The sequence below is a fragment of the Dasypus novemcinctus genome, chromosome 6, assembly GCF_030445035.2.
Source record: "Dasypus novemcinctus isolate mDasNov1 chromosome 6, mDasNov1.1.hap2, whole genome shotgun sequence".
In the NCBI taxonomy this organism is placed as follows: domain Eukaryota; kingdom Metazoa; phylum Chordata; class Mammalia; order Cingulata; family Dasypodidae; genus Dasypus; species Dasypus novemcinctus.
The window spans coordinates 224,908-244,710 of NC_080678.1; the positions used below are offsets into that span (position 1 = coordinate 224,908).

A 19,803-nucleotide genomic window follows, 5' to 3' on the forward strand; every position below is an offset into this window, starting at 1 on the left:
CAAGCTGCTCCCCCTTTCCAGCTTTCTGCCAAAATGGGCAGACAGAACCTACCCAAATACAGCACCCTTCCCAGGGACCCAGCCACACTGACTGGGGCAGTCCTAACAAACCCAGGTGCATGGCATGGACACAGACAACCTTCAAGCCCTGGCAAAGGGGTAGACCAGAGATGAGGGAGCAGAGCATGAACAAACATCCAGACTCCTCAGTTTTGCCCCATTATCAACTCACCCCCTTGCCAATAGCAAGGTAGGGTTCCAGCTCAATTAAATTCCACCACCTTACATAACCACACAACTCCAATACCAGCTTTGAGCTGACACAAACAGAAGCACAAAGGTACTAATCTGACCCACAAGTACTATATATATGTTTTTTCCAGCATGGCTGCCCCCACAGCCATCACAAACCTTAGAGAGAACACTTAACATTAACATCTGGTATAAAGCAAATTCATTTGCAATTCAGCAGCATGACAAAAGATTCCAGCTAGACTTTTTTCACTGTTTAACTTTACACCCAGATCAAGCTTCACTACAAAAGCTGATTCATTTTCCTGTAACCAAGTTTTTAAAAAAAAATCAGATTAATTTCCAGGATGTTAGGTCTTGAACCTATAAACAACCCTTCCTATTAAAATCAAGCCTCCACTCCTTTGGTGGATATAAGGCCAGTACCAGATTCTAACATGCAGTTAGACAAGCCCAAAACACCAGGCTTTTTCCCAGTTTTTTTCCTTTATCCAGACTTAGAGAGAATGGCTTCCCCCCAATTTTCTGGGGCTACTAGGGTTTTCTTGGGAGGTGATCAGCCTCCCTCCCTAGCAATTAAAGCTATGGTTCTCCAGACTGTGCTCTCCCAGGGAATCTTACCTTCTTCCATGTTCAGAGTTCTTTTTCATTCCCAGAATCTTTCTCTTCAGACCTTCCATTGCCCTCGATTTTTGCTGGGAAGATTCTGGTGGAGCCCACATCTTTTCTGGATTAAATTTAATCCAGGGGTGACCAGATTTGGGGTTCACCCGAGTCCTCCCAGCTTCCTCATGGATTTGGAAGGGGCAGCAAAATGCTACCATCTCTGGCCTTTGTTGGCAATCCCAGACTAGCCCCCAAAAATGTTGTAGAATTTGAGAGAGATTCCATTCTTTGCATATAGAAAGGCCAGGACTCAGGAATGATTTTGAGAAGGAAAGATGGTTTACTGATGGCCAGCCAGACTCAGGAGCCTTTTGTTTCAAACCCGAGCCCCAAACAAGAATTTTGAGTTCCTTTTATACAGAGGAAGGGCTAAATCATTCTTTGTTTCAGTGCTCAATAGGTTTGAAATACCATATATATATTCCACATCCTAGGCAAGCTTTTAGCATGGACTTCATACATTCTAGAAAAGCTTTTTAGCACATTTGGCTTGCATTGATAAACTGTTTCCTGGGACTGGAGTCATTGTCATGGTTACCAAGGGCAGGCTGCAGCCTCTTGCCATCCAACCCCCACAAGTCAGGACAGACAGCTTAGGTTAAGGTTATCTCTGAAGAGACAAAGAGCCTCCCACCCATAGCCCACATCAATGAGGTTTCACAATTTTATGTACTTTGGTTGTCCAAAGTAAGTACAGTAGAGCATCCATAGCAAGAAGATTGCTACTAATTTGTAGGTCTAAAAAGGACTTGTAATCTACCACCATTTTCTCAGTCATTCATGTGATTATAAAAATAGAAAAATTCATGTTAAAAAATATATTCAAGGAAAAATATTTTGATATTTCTTGAGTGTATATATTTTACTACCAAGAAAAGGAGAGACCATCCAGTACAGGTCTTGTTATATCCAATATTGCTTCAAACTTCAAAATATTTGGTGTTCCCAAAATAAGTGATTAAATTTCAGTGCTGATTTTCCTATGAATAAGATGGACTTCAAAGAATTTTTATATTTATAACTACAAAATTATTCAGACACATAATGACATATAGAAGAATAAATTATTTCTGTAGGGAAATCAAACAATGTATTTCCATTTTATGTTTGGTATTTACGTGCAAATAAATATTTTGTCATTTTCTTTTATAATTCACTCCTCTGAAATAAAAAAAAATTACACTTTAGTTTTTTGGTTACATATATTTTAGGTAATCAATTTCTCCCTTTTCATAATTTTCTACTGTAGTCCTATGTGTTTTCAGCCTAATTTCTGTAGCATTAGTACAATAAAATCAATGGGTAGCCTACCATGCACCTTAGTATAGAAATAAAGCTTTTGTAGGAAAGCAAATAGTCCTGCTTATGTGCTTTATTTGAAATTAAGCAGACCTTTTATTTCTTCTTTGTAAATAAAAATACATGATGTAAGCATGGAATGCTTCAATCATACTTTTATCCTTATCACCATGAGTCTTAGAGTCGCCAGGCATGATATTTATCTTGATGTTAATGATAGCAGAACAATAGAGAAACTCCTGAGTCTCTTCCCAGAGATCTCAACTCAATAATTAAATTTCTTTGTTCAAAATCTATATAAAAGTTGTATGAAAATTCCTCACTAGGGAGGAATATTTGAGATTGACTAGATCTGCAATCCACCTTCTGATAAAACCACATTTCCTTTCTAGCCTACTGTGTCTTCATATTCTGCTGTGCCATGTGATGATCTGTGGACCATTCTGGTCACCTTCAATTGACAACCAAGATGGACTAGTGTCCTCATGATAAGCACACTGCTTGATTATCCCCAAGGATTAGATTTTCATGAACTCTCACTCTGTAGCTGCCAGAGTATTTTATTCTGAGACAGGAATGAGTTTCTTGCCCTGGGTATCTAGGACCCCTAAGGGAGGCAGGGCATGAAGGGAAGCATGTTCTTTTCTCTGTGTATTGTGTGTGAGGTTGTACTGTCCTTTTCAGCAACACAATAGCTCTGGCTGAAGTTGTAAATGGAAATTTGTCATGCCTGGTTTTCTGGAGATGTTACTTATACAGGAGGTGTTACTAACATTGATTGTCTAGGTTTCTTGGAACTTGTTTAGCCAAACTATGGAAAGGAGAAATAACCAGAATTCTGAGGGAAAAGTAGAGCAACCTAGTAGGCTGCATTATTAAACATTAAGAACAATTTGTGTATGAACTAATGACAAAAAAGAGAATGATCTGTTTTTGTAAGTAAATCTGGCCTCAATGTATATTAGAAGATGAAGAGAAATGATCAGGACAAGGGTCCTTAGAGCAAAATACTGTTCTGCAATTGGATCTATTCTGAAAAAGGTAAGTAAATGTGATGAGATTCCTTATATTCAATATTTTATGGAGTTAGTCCAAAATAAAAATCTTGAGATAGTTTGTTGCAGACATGGTACATTGCCAAGTTAGTCAGGACCTGTATCCCCAGCACTTGAAAGTAAAAAATGGAAAGGGTTCACCACACCAACCAGGAAAGGAATTAGTTAACTACCTCTAAACCAAAGCAGGAATTAAATAGCTGTAAGGATGACTGAATAAAAGTTAGAAAAACCCTCTCTGATTCTATCTGTACTGATGAGGTTTTATTTCTGATTATGTTTTAGATACCATCGTTTCTAATACATTGATACTTGAGATTGTCAGAAATCCAGTATCATCTACACTGCCATATAAGAGGGATAGAAATGAGCCTGAATTACCATTAGATTCACCAGAAATTACCTCCCTACCTTACATCCAGAGGAATGAGACTTTTTGTCAGGGTGCCTCTACCTTGAAAGAGCAAAGTCAGGGCCAATTCCCTCTTTGACGATTACCTGCAGGATCAGATGAATAAGGACAACCAAGGTGCTACCTATATACCCATATTCAATTTTCAATAACTGACCTATATAATTGGAAAGATTGAGGCCTACCTATAGAGAGGACACCAGAAAGGTAGAAAATCTTTTAAAATCTATATTTGGAACCATCACAACAAATTGGGCAGATATCCAGCCATTAACAAATGTAATTGTAACCTCAGATGAAAGTAAATTTTACTAGAAAAGGATGAAGATCATGCTGAATTTTAGGCAGTAGTAACACAATGCTTCTTATGTCCTGGGGAATCAGACAGTTCAAATAACTGATCCAAACTGGGATCTGAACAAACAAGGAGACTGAAATAAACTGGATAATTACAAATCTTGTGTAATTGTTGGGCTCAGGAATATGGCACCCAATCAGAAACTGAAGGAAAAATATCAATATTCAGGATGGACAATGAACCACAAAGTGCATAAATCCTAACAAAACTACTGTGATACACCTACTATTCAGATTGTCAAAGGCAAAACATAAAGAGAGGATTTTGAGAGCAGCAGAGAAAAGAAATGTATTACTTATGAAGGAGTCTAATAAAGCTAAGTGCTTTTCTGTCTTCAGAAACCATGGAGGTAAGAAGGTACAAAATGTTTAAAGTTCAAAAAGAAAAAAAAGCTGCCAGCCAAGAATTCATTATGTGGAAAACTATCCTTCAGAAATGAAGGTGAGTTTAAAGTTTTTACAATCAAAAACTTAGAGAGTATGTTACCAAGAGACCAAATCTATAATAGATATCAAAGAATGCATTACAACCTGAAAGGAAAAGACAAGGAAGAGAGCCTTGGACAAGAATGTGGAAATGAAGAACATAAGAGAAACCAAAAAGGTTAAAAGACAGACAATAATAAGATATTACAACAGAAAGCAAAAGGATAAAATGTACAAAATAAGTAATGCTTTTATAGTAGTAAGATTGAATTTTAATGGATTGAACTCCCCAATTAAAAGAGATAGACTGGTAGGGTGAGGTATGGTAGTCTTGGATGATGTTATATATGTTTGTTTTATAAGTTCACAGCTATTACTATATACTTATTGTTTATTTATGTTTATGTATGAGTGATATACTTCAATAAACCTTTTTTAAAAACTGCAAAAAAAAAGAAAGAAACATCCCCATAAGATCACTCATATATTGGTGGTGGGAATGTCAAATAGCATGGCTGCTCTGGAAAATAGTTTGGCAAGTTCTTTTTAAAAAACCTAAATTTGCAGCTATCATACATCCCAGCAATCACACTCTTGGGGAATTTATCCCAGAAAAACTAAAACATATATTCACATAAAAACCTGTAAACATGTTGATTGTAGCTTTATTTGTATTAACCAAAAACTGTAAACAACCTAGATGTCCTTTAAAAGTGTAATGGTTAAACAAAGTATACTTGTGTTATATACTTCCATTCTATAGAATACAACATAATAATAAAATAGAACAAACTATTGATACATGCAATAACTTAGAAGAATCTCCATGGAATTATGCTGAAACAAAAAAATGCTATTCCAAAATATCACACACTGTAAGATTCCATTCATATAATATGCTTGAATTTACAGCACATGGAACTTCCCATTTTAAAAATAAAAGATATAAAGAACTAATACAATTATTAAGGAAAAAATAAAAAACCCAGAATAAAAATGGGTAAGTTCTGAATAAACATTTTATCATCCTGAAAACAAAATGAAATGAAAATAAACATAATCACATGAAAGTGTTCTTAATGTTTCATTTCAGTAATACAAAATGCAAAACAATATGATTATCTCATATCTGACAAATTTGCAAATATAAGTTTTTCAAAATCAAATGTTTGTGGGAATATGGAATACATGAAACTCTCTTTCTGAGATTGTATACTGCTGCATCCATTTTGTAATGATTTGGCATTAACATGTAAATAAAGTTGTGCATATTCTATAACCTGGCAAAAAAAATAGAGTGATAGAATTGATTTTTAAAATAAGCCATTCTTGCTTTCTACAGAAGACTCATCTTAGATACCAGGACACAATCAGGCTGAATATGAAAGGTTGGCATAAGATATTCAATGCTAATATCAATAAAAAAGAGAAGGTGTAGTGATACTAATGTCAGACAAAATAAATTTTAATTGGAAAATTGTTATAAGAGATGTAATATGGTACAATATATTAATAAAAGGAACAACTCACCAAGAAAAATCGCAATAATAAATGTTTATCCACCTACCGTAGATGCCCAAAATACACGAGACATACACTAGCAAAATTGAAGGGGGAAATAAATGCCTTTATAATAATTCTTAGACTTCAACATTGGAAGTCAGTATTAGATGAAACATCTGAAAAGGGGATAATAAAGGAAACTGAAAGCTTGCCTAATATGATAAATGAACTAGGTCTAATAGATATTTATAGAACATTACACTGCAAAACAGGATATATACTCTACTCAAGCACTCATGGATCTTTCTCAAAAATAGATGATATATTGGGTCATAAGTCATATCTCCATAAATTTCAAAACATTGAAGTTATACAAAGCACTTTCTCTGATCATAGTGGAAAAATGTTGGAAATGAATGAGGTATTAAAAAGGAAAATTCATAGATATATGCATAGTAAACAATGTACTCTTAAATAATCAACAGTTTAGAGAAGAAATTGAAAGAGAAATCAGCAAATACTTCAAGACAAATGAAAATGAGAGCACAACATATCAAAACTTAGGGGTTCCTGAAAAGGGAATGGTAGGAGAGAAATTTATAGGTTTCAATGCTCACTTAAAAAAAAGAAGAAAGCTAAAATAAAAGAACTAACTGCACACCTGGAGGAATGAGAAAAAGAATAGGAAATCAATCCCAAAACAAGGAAAGAAATAACAAAAACAAGCAGAAATAAATGAAATGGAGAATTAAAAACAATAGAGAAAATCAACAGAACCACAAGTTGTTTCTTGGAAAAGAACAACAAAAGCAATAAGCTCTTAGCTAGATTAACAAATAAAAAAATAAATAAAATCAGAAATGAGAAGCGTGACATTATCCTTGACCCAGCAGAAATAAAAGAGATTATAAGAGGATACTATAAATATGAAAAACTGTATGCCAACCAACCAAACAACATTGAAGAAATGGGCAAATTTCTAAAAGACATGAACAAGCCACAATGAATCTAAAAGAAATAGAAAGTGGCCACAGTAGCTGCTGAGGGGAGGGAGAGGGAAGAAGAGATATGATGTGGGGACATTTTCAGGACTTGGAGTTGTCCTGGGTGGTACTGCAGGGACAGATGTTGGACATTGTATGTCCTACTATGCCCAATGGGTGGACTGGGGGAGAGTGTAAACAACAATTTACATGTGGTGCAGCAATGCAGCAATACCATGTGGTGCAGCAGTGCTCCAAAATGTATTCACCAAATGCAATGAATGTGCCTTGATGATGATGAAAATAAATAAATAAAATAGAAGACCTCAAGAAACCAAACAAACAAACAAAAAAGAAATTGAAACAGTCTTCAAAATTATTCCCAAAATGACAGTGTTTGAAAGGGAAGGTCTAAGGACATTTATATTACTAGAAGGAAAGCTAAAAAATGTAACATGGGACTGTATAACATTGTGAAACCTCATGTAAAATATGGATATGGGTGGCATTGCATATGTAAGACTGTTTTTACAAAATATAAATATAAATAAACTGGAGAGAAGGAAACAATTACAGCTATGTATGTTGGGGGAAGCACAGACAGATTGAGAGGTAATGAGTTTTGTTGATTTGGTTGGTTTTTGTTATTTTACTTGTATTATTATCATCAAAATAATGAAAATGCTCTGGAAGTGATTGGCATGGTGAATGCACAAAAGAATTCCATTGATTGTACATTTTGGATAGACTGATATTTTATAAATATGAATCAATAAAGTTGATTTGTTAAAAAAAAAATCCCCAAAATGAAAAGTCCAAAAAAAAGATGGCTTCACAGGTGAAGTCTACCAATCATTTAAAGATGATCTAATACAAATATTGCTCAAATGCTTCCAAAATATTAAATAGGAAGTAATGCTCCCCAAATCACTCTATGAAGCGAACATGGCCCTAATACCAAGGCTAGGTAAAGGTATTATGAAAAAAGAAAATTACAGCCCATGTTCTTTAATGAAAATAGATGCAAAAATCCTAAAAAAATTTGCTCACAAAATCCAAAAACACCTGTAAAATATGATATATCACGAGCAAGAGGGCTTTATACCAGGTATGTAAGGTGATTCAACATAAGAAAATCAATCAGTGTAATACACTACAATTGTGGCATTGGTGTGGAGAAAGTGGCCATGGTAGCTGCTGGGGGTAGGGAGTGGGTGGAAGAGATGAGATGTGGGGGCATTTTTGGGACTTAGAGTTGTCCTGGGTGGTGCTGCAGGGACAGTTACTGGACACTGTATGTCGTCCCATGGCCCACTGGGTGGACTGTGGGAGAGTGTGGGCTATGATGTGGACCACTGACCATGAGGTGCCACGGTGCTCAGAGATGTAGTCACCAAATGCAATGAATGTCTCATGATGATGGAGGAGATAGGCAGTGAATGTCTCATGATGATGGAGGAGATTGTTGTTATGGGGGGAGGAGTGGGGTAAGGGGGTGGGGGTATATATGGGGTATAATGTAATATTAAAAAAATAAAGACAAAAAATAAATTTAAAAAGAATTAATGCATTATCTTCTTATTTGTTGCAGAAAAGGCATTTGACAAAATAGAGCACCTTTCCTTGATAAAAAATTTCAACAGTTAGAAATAGGAAATTTTTCAACATGATAAAGTGCATATATGAAAAACCCATGGGTAACATGGTACTCAATGATGAAAGACTGAAAGCTTTTCCACAAGAATGCCCATTCTCCCCACTGTTGTTCAATATGGGGCTAGAAGTCCTTGCTAGAGCAATCAGGCAAGAAAAAGAAGTAAATAGAATCCAAATATGAAATAAGAAGTAAAATTTATTTGCAGTTGGTATGATCCTATCATGAGAAAATCCAAAAAAATCCACATCAAAACTATTAGAACTTATAGACAATTTCAGCAAAGGGGCAGGATACAAGATCTATATGCAAAAATCAATAGCTTTCTATGTACTATTAATGAGTAATCTGAGGAGGAAGGCAGAAAAAAAATTTGATTTACAATATTGATTAAAGAATCAAATATTTAGGAATAAATTTAACCAAGGACATAAAGGACCTGTATTTAGAAAACTATAAAAAACATTGCTAAGAGAAACCATGGATGCTCTAACTAAAGGGATATTCTGTGCTCATGGTTTGAAAGACTAAATATCATTAAAATGTCAATTTGATCTGAACTGATCTACAGATTCAAAGCAATCCTAATGAATTTTCCAATATCTTTCTTTGTAGAATTGGAGAAGCCAATTATCAAATTTAGGTACAAATGTAAAGCCCCCAAATAGCAAAAAATATCTTAAAAATAAAAAAAGAATAAAGTTAGGGACTCCCACTTCCAAACTTTAAAGCATATTATCTAATTTTCAGTGGTAGAAATGTCATGGTACTTGCAGAAAGACAGACTGACCAATGGAATCAAATCAAGAGTACATAAATAGATCCACAAATCTATAGTCAAGTGATTTTTGACAAGAGTGTTGAACAGACTCAAATAGGTCATACTTGCCTATTCATTAAATGGTACTGGGAAACTGAATATCCATATCTAAAAAAGAGAACCCTTATATCATACCTTATACAAACATTAATACAAAATGGATCAAGGACCTAACTATATTTTAAAAAGAACTATAAACCTCCTAGAAGAAAATGTAGGGAAACACCTTCAAATTTTGTGACTAATGATGGTTTCTTGGAATTACACCAAGAGCACAAGCAACAAAGGAAAAACTAGACAAATGGAACTGCCTCAAAATTAAATGCTTCTGTTCTTCAAAAGACTTTGTCAAGAAAGTAAAAAGGCATCCTACTCAATGATAAAAAATCTTGTGAAATGCTATCCTGATGAGGGATTTATCTCCATGCTAAATAAAGAGATCACACAATTTATCAACAAATTGACAAGGAAACCCATTTTAAAAATGGGTAAAATAATTGAACAAAAATTCCTCCAAAGTGGAAATACAAATCGCCAAAAATACATGAAATGATGTTCATCATCACTAGCTACTAGGGGAATGCACATAAAACTCATCACCCAATGTTTAGTATGGCTATAATTTAAATAACAGAAGAGTGGTGGGGTGGGGGCCCAAACTTGCAGCAGTGGCTCCCCTTCATCAACCTTCCCTACCTTCCCCTTTTTCCCCCTCCCCTTTGCCACTGGGCTCTGCCTGGACCACATGCTACTCTAACTGCATGCTGCCTGTGACTGAGCAAATCCACCTCCAGCTTGGGCTGGTAACTCACTCCTCCCCCTCAAGCCCAATGGCCAGCTGGACTACACCACCACCACCCATTTTGCACAAGCTCCACATGGATGTGCCACCATGCCCCAGCCAAAGGCCCTGCACAACCCTCTGTGCAATGTCATGAGATAGGGCCTCTGTCCCTGGGGAACCAGAAGGGAGCCACATGCCCTGCCCTCCCTTGGGTCACTGCCCAACCCAGCAGAAGGAGCAACAGCAGTAGGGCTAAGGACCCTGAACCACTGCCGCAGGGCAATTCTGACTCATTGCATCTTGAAGAGCATCCATAGAAGAGGAAGAAGATGGGTTTGAAAACATTTATTCATAGCTCCTCTTCCCACAGCCAGGAAATGCTTGGAAAGCTAAATATGCTGCAAAATGATGGACATTTTAGTAATATCACTATATGTGTCCTGGACAAAATCTTTTGGGCACATAAAGTGCTTCTAGTGGCTTGCAGTGATTTCTTTTGCACCAAGCTTGTGGGGCTAGCTGTGGGTGAGAACAAGAATGTGTTGGATTTACATTATGTTACAGTGATTGACTTTCTACCCCTTTTAGAATATGCTTACACAGACACTCTGTCAATTAACAGAGAAAATATTACTGATGTTCTAGCTGTTGCCATGTACATGCAAATATTTAAAATTGCCAACCCCTGATCAGAATTCATGAAATCAAGTATTTTATGGAATACACCCAATAGCCAACCAGAAAAGGGTCTAGATGCTGGACAAGAAAAAATTCCAATGGCAATTCTACTTCTTGAGATGGAAGCATTTTTCCTTTGATTCAGAGTGCAGTATGGTAGAAAGAAACATTCCTGTTTGCCAAGAGTCCCAGAGAAATTGTAAAAGCTACATAGTTATGTCTCCTTAAAGTCCTGGAAAGTGTAGCAAACAAGTTCTCCCCAGGTATTGAATTCCTTAGCTACCTACTTAGAAGGTATAAATCAACTAGCTTATTCTTCTTTAGCTTTTCCCTGGACTTTTCCTTTTGGAGTTGATCAAATGATACAGTCTGAAAAGGTTAAGATGCAGAAAACACACAAACTTTATAATTTCCTGACCCATCTGATCCATGCAGAAGATCAGCTGATTATGTGACTTATAAGAGCACAATAACTAGTTTGCCTCTGGGTACTGAAGAAGATGTCTGTGTCAACGTCAGAAGGTTAAGTGATGAGGAGGTTCATGAGGAAGTGCCCCAGCCTGTCAGTGCATCTCATTTTTTACTGAGAGATCAGCAGACAATATTAGGAAGTGAGCAAGATCAAGAGGACCTTCTCATTAGTCCACAGTCTTCCTCTATAGATGTAATGTTTTCTATGTTTTTTATGATACAATAAAACCAATTCAGCAAATGTTTTTAAGTGTCTATTAGATACTATGAAATGTAAAGAAGGGTTAAATATGATAACTGGATTTTTTTAAAAATGCTAATAGCACTATAATTGTTTTTCCATTTCCACGGTGGGAAAGAAAATACAGTTGAACAGCAGCTGATGGGCCAAAAGCATAAGGTATGAATTGTGAATTATTTTCAATGCAAAAGAACAAAGAACACCAGTTGTTTTTTTTTTTTTTTAAAAAAAAGAACAGAAAACTACAAATGCCACAGAGGATGTGGAGAAATAGGAACATTCCTTCACTGTTGATGGGATTACAAAATGGTTCAATCTGTGTGGAAGATGATCTGGTAGTTCATCAGGAAACAAAATATAGAAATGTCATATGATCCAGCAATCCCACTACTAGGAATATATTCAGAAGAACTGAAAACAATGACTTGAATAGATATTTGCACACTGATATTCATATGGCATTATTCACCACTGCTAAAAGAGGGAAATAACCTAAGTGTCCTCCAACTGATGAATGGATAAACAAGATGTGGTGTATTCATATGATGGGATATCATTCAGCTCTAAGAAAAAATCAACTGGGAAAGCACATGAAAACATGGAGTAACCTTGAAGATATTATACTGAAAGGAACAGGGCAGACTCAAAGGGAGGAATATTGCATGGTCTCACTGATATGAACTAAATACAATGTGTAGACTTATGGAGTTGGACAATGAAGTGAAGGTTGGTCAGAGGAATGGGATAAGAAGGGAGAGAAGATACTGGATGTATGTAGTATGTTTAATAAGGTCAATGTAAATATGTATTGGTTGGAAATGATAGTAACACATTATAACGAATGTAACAAACACTTTTGGCTTATGGATGTGACTGTGGCTGAAATGAGTTGTCTAAGAAAATTAACGTTAGCTGGAGAATAGATGGAGGAAAATGTTGGGAATGTATAGCAATGATTTTGGAAGTAGATGAGGATTGTCTTAATAATATAAGTATGGGAATGTTCTACTTCGGGGTGTTAAGAATATGGTGGTACATGGGAAAAATATAACTATTTTATGGACGATTGTTAATATTTTAATGTTTTTGTAGCAAAAGCAAAGTTGGTACTATATTAATTCTAAAGGTAAAAAAGAATATGGGGTTAGATTTTGTGAGATATGTATATTACTAAGCCTTTTTTCTCTTCTTTTTTTATTAATAAGGAGACCTGTTCTATGTCATTTAATGAATCTGTGTCCACCTTTGTATTTTGCTGAATACCTTTACAGAAAGAATCACAAACGCTTTTTGTTTTTGAATGGGAGGATCCCAATACTGGCCTAAAACAATATTGTTGAACTGTTTTGCCACAAGTATTCAAAAATGACCCAACTCTTTTTGGGCAACACTGTCTAAGAACTTACAAAGAATATGCCTCCAAGAAAAGCATTTCCTTCAGAGTGCTGATGATATACTCATAGCTAGCAAATCCCATGAAGCCCCATATCAAAACACAATAATAATGCTAAAAAGGCTAGCAGAGAAAGAATATAAAGTACTTGGAAAGATAGCTCAAATATTTTGCCACTTTTGATCATTGGATGAAATAAACTTCAGAATGAAGAAATGTGGCTTAAATGCAGTGATCAGATGTTTCTTTGGTTACAGATCAATGTTACAGCTTGAGTTACAGTGTTGCAGCTTGACTGTTAGCCTGGTTGGGGTGCATATGGAAGTGCTCTCAGTGTTACAGCTCAAGCCTGGTCAAAGTGATGATGGAAGTACACCCAGGGCAAAGATGGAAGTATGCCCAGGGCTTTGGGGCTGTGTTAGATACAGGTTCACTGTGCAGCCACCCTGGGCATGGAGCCTTAAGTTTCAAAACTCTGGTTAGTTATTGGGTTCTGCATGGGAGCATTGGCTGGGGTTTGGAAGCTAGATTAGCATTTTATGTTAAGAGGCATAACATTGGGTGATTACTAATTAGGTGAATGGTTTTAATATAGCCCATGCATAAATTCAAAATTGTCTTATTCTGTACTCGTGTGCCTCATCTCTAGAAATACAAATAAGTAATATAGGGCCGCAAGCTTTGAATGTTCAGAAAGGATGTTAAGACTGAATGTGTATTCAAAGTTGCATCCAGACAGAACATGGGGGAGACTTTAATTCAAGCTCACCTGAAATGCGGGGGGTATGCCAATTCAAGCTCACCTGAAGTGTGGCAGGGTACTTTAATTCAAAACCTATTGTTACTCAGACAAACACTTAACTAACAAGGAAAGTCATTTTCTTTCATAAAAGCACCATTTAACTCCCCACCCTTATATCTTTTCTGTATAAAAGGGAACGCAAAATTCTATTTGGGACTTAGTTTTCATTAGGACAGGAGTCCAGCAAGTCTGGCTGGTCAAAATAAATCAACTTCCTTTTCAGAGTTCTCATGTCCTGGCCTTCAATACCACAAACACCCAACTTCTATAGTGTTGTAGAAGTTGAGAGAGGTTCAATTATTTGCATATAGAAAGGCCAGGACTCAGGAATGATTTTGAGAGGGAAAAATGTTTTATTGATGGCCAGCCAGACTCAGGAGCTTTCTGTTTCAAACCCGAGCCCTGAACAAGAATTTTGAGTTACTATTATACAGAGAGGAAGGGTCAAATTGTCTAAATTCAATAGGCTTGAATTAGCATATATCATCCACATCCTAGGTAAGCTTTTAGCATAGATCTTACACATTCTAGATAAGCTTTTAGCACATTTGGTTTGCATTTTCCCTGAATATTTAAAGTTTATAGAGTTTGCATTGCTAAACTGTTTCCTGGGACTGGAGTCATTGCCATGGTCACCAAGGGCAGGACTGCAGCCTCTGACTGTCCCACACCCACAAGTCACAGACAGCTTAGGTCATCTACAAAGAGATGAAGAGCCTCCCACCCATAGCCCACATCAATATCCATAGGTGAAGACCCACATAATGAGAGGGAAGTGTTGGACTGCCATCCTGGGAAGTCATGCTATGATCTCAAATAGAGAGGACAGGAGTCTCTGGAGAGCATAGGCAATGCCTATAGGGGAAGACAGACCAGCACGTCAAACACTAAATATTGTTGCAAGTAACCATGAATCTTGTTCCTCAAGAGAAGTTTGGTTGTGCCATGGGTCCCGAGGGGAGGAAGAGTAATAAAAGAGATGAATATGGGACATTTGGGGGTGATGGAGTTGTACTACATGATCTTGCAGTGATCATTAAATTTCATCAAAATTTATAAAAAGGGCATGGTCCAAAATTAAACCATAATGTAAATCATTGACCATGGTTAGTAACAATATTTTAATATTTGTACATCAATTGTAACAAATGTATGATCCACAGGTAAAATATTATTAATAGGGGAAAGGAGGGAAGATATGTTTATGGGAAACCCCTAAATATGTACATGACTTTTCTGTAACCTAAAACTTCTTTGATGACAATGTGGAAAAAATAAGACACTCGGAGTATAAATGGTGGAAAACGTCACTGTACATACTAGACAACAGACCTTACAGTGATTAAAGACAATGTCAAAACTTTTAAAATATTGTTTCATTATTTTTTATTATTCATATTTTTTCTTATATTTTATTTATTTAAAAAATAATCATTAATTCTGTATTAGTCAGCCAAAAGGGTGCTGATGTAAAATACCAGAAGCCTGTTGGCTATTATAAAGGTTATTTATTTGGGGTAGGAGCTTACAGATACCAAGCAGCATAGGTTACTTCCCTCACCAAAGTCTACTACCACCTGTTGGAGCAAGATGGTTGCTAACATCTGCCAGAGTTCAGGCTTCCTGAGTTCCTGTCTTCCCAGGTCTTATTTTTCTATGGGCTCAGGGTTCCTCCCTTCCCAGGACTTGCTTCTTTCTTGGCTCAGTGTTCCTCTGTTCCTGGGGCTTACTTCTCTTTCCTCTGTGTGCTTAACTTCCTGGGGTTCCAGCTTAAGACTTCAGCATCAAACTCCAACATCAAAACTCCAACATTAAACACACTCCAACTCTGTCCTTTGCCATGTCTTTTATCATTGAGTCCCCACCCACCATCTGGTGGGGACTCAACACCCTACTGACATGGCTCAAAGTCCTAATCATAATTTAATCATGCCCAGGTACAGGTCAGTTTACAAACATAATCCAATACCTATTTTTGGAATCCATAACTATATCGAACTGCTACAATTACTTTTTTTATTAATTGTATTTATTTTATTGGCTTTATTTTTTAAGAAGTTTTGGATCATAGAAGGATTACAACTATGATGGGGAGGATCATTGGTGTGAGGTGTCATTGATGGGAGATATAAGGGAGGGGTTCATCTATAAAGCATATAAATGTGTTCAAATTTTCATGGGGCATGGCCATAGTGGGTGGAAATTTATACAATAAATGAAAAAATACTGAATTCCCATCCTGGGGAGTTCTGCCACATTCTCTAAAGGAACAGCAAGAATACCCTGAGTATGGCTGGGAGCAGTGACAAGTGAAGGAGGATGGTTCATTTATGGGCCCATGATATTGATGACTGTACTTAGGAACTTTTAATTTTGAAATTGTAACTTAGCTTAGTATTATAGGGTGCCTAAGAATTACCTCCTGAAAGCCTCCTTGTTGCTCAAATGCAGCCTCCTTCTAAGCTGAGCTTAACATATAAATGCATTACCTTCCTCCCTGATTGGGACACTACTTCAGGGATGAGCCTTCCTGGCACCTAGGGATTACTACCAAGCACCAATAAGCAATGCAACTGGAAAAAGATCTTGACCAAAAGGGATAAAATGTATAGACAAAGGAGTTTATATGGCTAAGAAATTTCCAAGTGTCAAGAGGATAATAATGAAGGATGTTGTTAATGTGGAAAAATGTGGAAGGGATGGGTAATGGGGCATATGGGACTCCCTTATATTTTTTATGTAATATTTATGTAATCTAAGTACCTTTTAAAAACATAAAAAAATATATTTTAAAAAACACTCAGAAAAACTGGTATAGAAGGAAATTTCCTCAACATAATGGACATTTATGAAAAACACATACTAATGGGGACAGCCTTAAAGCATTTCCCCTAAGACAAGTAATGATACAAGGATACTTGTTTTTATCATTGTTATTCAATATTATACTGAAAGTTTTACCCAGAAGCATTAAACAAGAAGAAATAAAAATAATCCTGTACCTACCATGAAAAAAATAAAATGAAGGTTAGCAAATGTAGCTCAATAATTGTACATTTGCTTCCCATGTATCAGGTCCTGAGTTCAATACTCAGTATCTCCTAAAATAAATAAATAAGCAAATAAATAAATAAAGTGAAGATGAAGAAATATTAATACTTGTGATTGACATTACTTTTGTGATAAAAATGAAACTGGCTAGTGTTATGGAGCATGGAGTAGGGGAATATTAGGGCAGAGACCACATAGTAGTCTCTAGAACATTTTATTCTTACTAAAGCTAAGATAAAAGGGGAAGCCTGCTGTATAACTTCATTTTTGTAGGTCAAAAATTAAAATTTAAGTATCTACCACAGAGTACTATGCAATTTTGTGGTTTTCTTATTAAGAGTTAGAATTTATATTTGAATGGAATTGAAGGATTTTATTTATTTTATTATTTTATATATATTATATTATTTTATCATATTGTTAGTATTTTATTATTTTATGGAATGGATTTGGCAAAGTACAACAAGAGTGACTGCTGTTTGGTATATTTTCTTTTGGGGACAATTAAAATGTTCTAAAAAAGATTATGGTGCTAAGTGCACAATTCTGTAAATATACAAAAACCATTGCACACTTAAATTTTTAATTTTTGGACATGCTAATTATACATAAATAAAAGCAGTTAAGATTTCAAAAAAATTTCCAAATTTAGTGGATTTTAAATTCTGAATATGGTTACAAATATCACTAGAAAAACACTCTAGCATATACAAACCTATACTGATATGCATATGAAAGTAATTTTCCTTTTATTAAAAATATGTAATTGTGCTTATGATTATTTGCACATTTAATGTAGACATTTCCTATATTGCATCATGCACTCTAAGGGCATAGATCTCAAAAGCATCAACATATTGAAATCTCTTAGAAACTTTAACAAATTCTAATGCTGGGTTTCTAGCATTAGAGATCATTATTTAATTGTTCCCATGTGTGACCTGGATGTCGAGAGTTGGAAACTCCAGGTATGATTCTTATTAATATCAAAGTTGAGAATGTATTCTCTAAAGAACAAATTCTCTGACCCCAAACAAGACCTTGGTACTTATAGTGAGTGGTAGGTGGATCTGCAGCATTAGCATGTCTGGGAGGATAGTAGAAAAGCAAAATGAAAAACCCTATCCAAGACCAATGGAATTAAAAGACACTACTGATGGGAAGTAGATGTGGCACAACTGACAGAGCATCTGCCTACCATATGGAGAGTCCAGGGCTTGGTACCCAGGGCCTCCTGACCCACGTGGTGAGCTGGCCCATGCACAGTGCTGCTGTGTGCAAAGAGTGCCATGCCACACAGGGGCACCCCCATGCAGGAGAGCCCACATGCAAGGAGTATGACCCACAAGGACAGCCACCCTGCTTGAAAAAAGCACAGCCCACCCAAGAGTGGCACGACACACAAGGATTGCTGACACAGCAAGATGACACAACAAAAGAGACACAGTTTCCCAGTGCCACCTGAAAATACAAGTGGACACAGAAGAACACACAGCAAATGGACACAGAGCAGACAATGAGTGAGGAGGGGAAAAAAATAAATAAATCTTTAAAAAAAGGCACTACTGGTAATGTTGGACTATCTTCTGCCATTTTGTTATTTGGCCTTTGTGTTATATATTTTTGTGACCCTTTTTTTTTTTTAAAGATTTATTTATTTAATTCCACCCTCCCCCCCTCCCCTGGTTGTCTGTTCTCGGTGTTTATTTGCTGCGTCTTGTTTCTTTGTCCACTTCTGTTGTCACCAGCAGTACGGGAAGTGTGGGCGGCACCATTCCTGGGCAGGCTGCACTTTCTTTTCACGCTGGGCGGCTCTCCTCACGGGCGCACTCCTTGCGCGTGGGGCTCCTCTACGCGGGGGACACCCTTGCGTGGCATGGCACTCCTTGCGTGTATCAGCACTGCACATGGGCCAGCTCCACACAGGTCAAGGAGGCCCAGGGTTTGAACCACGGACCTCCCATGTGGTAGACGGATGCCTTAACCACTGGGCCAAGTCCGTTTCCCTTTTGTGACCCTTGATTCTTCTATTAATGCCAACTTCCATATTTATTTGATTTTCTTTACTGTACCTTTTGGTCATCTCTATCTGGATATATTTTTCATATATTTTCCTTATGGTTATATATAATGATAATATTTCTTTTGATATTTTATAACTATTACTGTTTATAATTATTTTTCATGCCCTGAAGCTCTTTATGTGCCCAGGGTCTTCCCACTCATGTCTTTTTAAAAAATATTTATTTATTTATTTCTTTCCCCTTCCTCCCCACCCTGGTTGTCTGTTCTCTGTGTCTATTTGCTGCCCCACTCATGTCTTCTCTATGAGAACTGTGTAGTTTGAGTCCTAAGATATTTTATCAATTTAGAAAATTGTGCATGCAAGTTGAACAGAATTGTATAGAAAGAGTTGAATATTGATTATAATATACCAATCATAGACAATAGTCCCATTCTTAGAAAGGGAATGGGCACTGTTCAAAATCTTCCAAGGTCTCTAAATAGTATCATACATCTCCATGTCATTGATGCTTGGAAGGAATAATTCTACCAACATCAAAATCTCACAGGATGCATTGAGAAAATGACAGATTTTATGGCTGTATTTCCATCTTTGATATTAGAAAACATGATGTTATTAAGATAACTAAAAATAGATGCCATAATTTAAACTAAGTAATCCAGCAAATATTCATCATAAATTTGATGGGAAACACAAAAATTATTTTGGCAAAATGGAAAAGGGAATCCTTTGAAATAATCTAATAGGCCCCTAAAAGGCTTAGGACAAAAATATACTTTTTAAGCTTGTATACAAATAAATGACTTCCTGATGAAAATGTATTGTCATTGCTATTAATAAAATTCTATATTAAATGATTTTTATATGGAAAACAAGGAGTGTAAGTATTTATAAATTTATACAGTTAGGAGTACATATTCTTTTATTACC

At 36.2% G+C, this 19,803-nt stretch overlaps 1 long non-coding RNA gene and 1 pseudogene across 1 annotated transcript in view; one reads left to right on the top strand and one right to left on the bottom strand.

Moving 5' to 3' along the window:
• The window catches only part of LOC139439207 (uncharacterized), a 116,786-nt gene that overhangs the window by 84,559 nt on the left and 12,424 nt on the right, over positions 1-19,803 (bottom strand). The window lies entirely within an intron of this gene.
• LOC101422222 (zinc finger and BTB domain-containing protein 44-like) lies at positions 10,541-11,586 on the top strand (annotated as a pseudogene).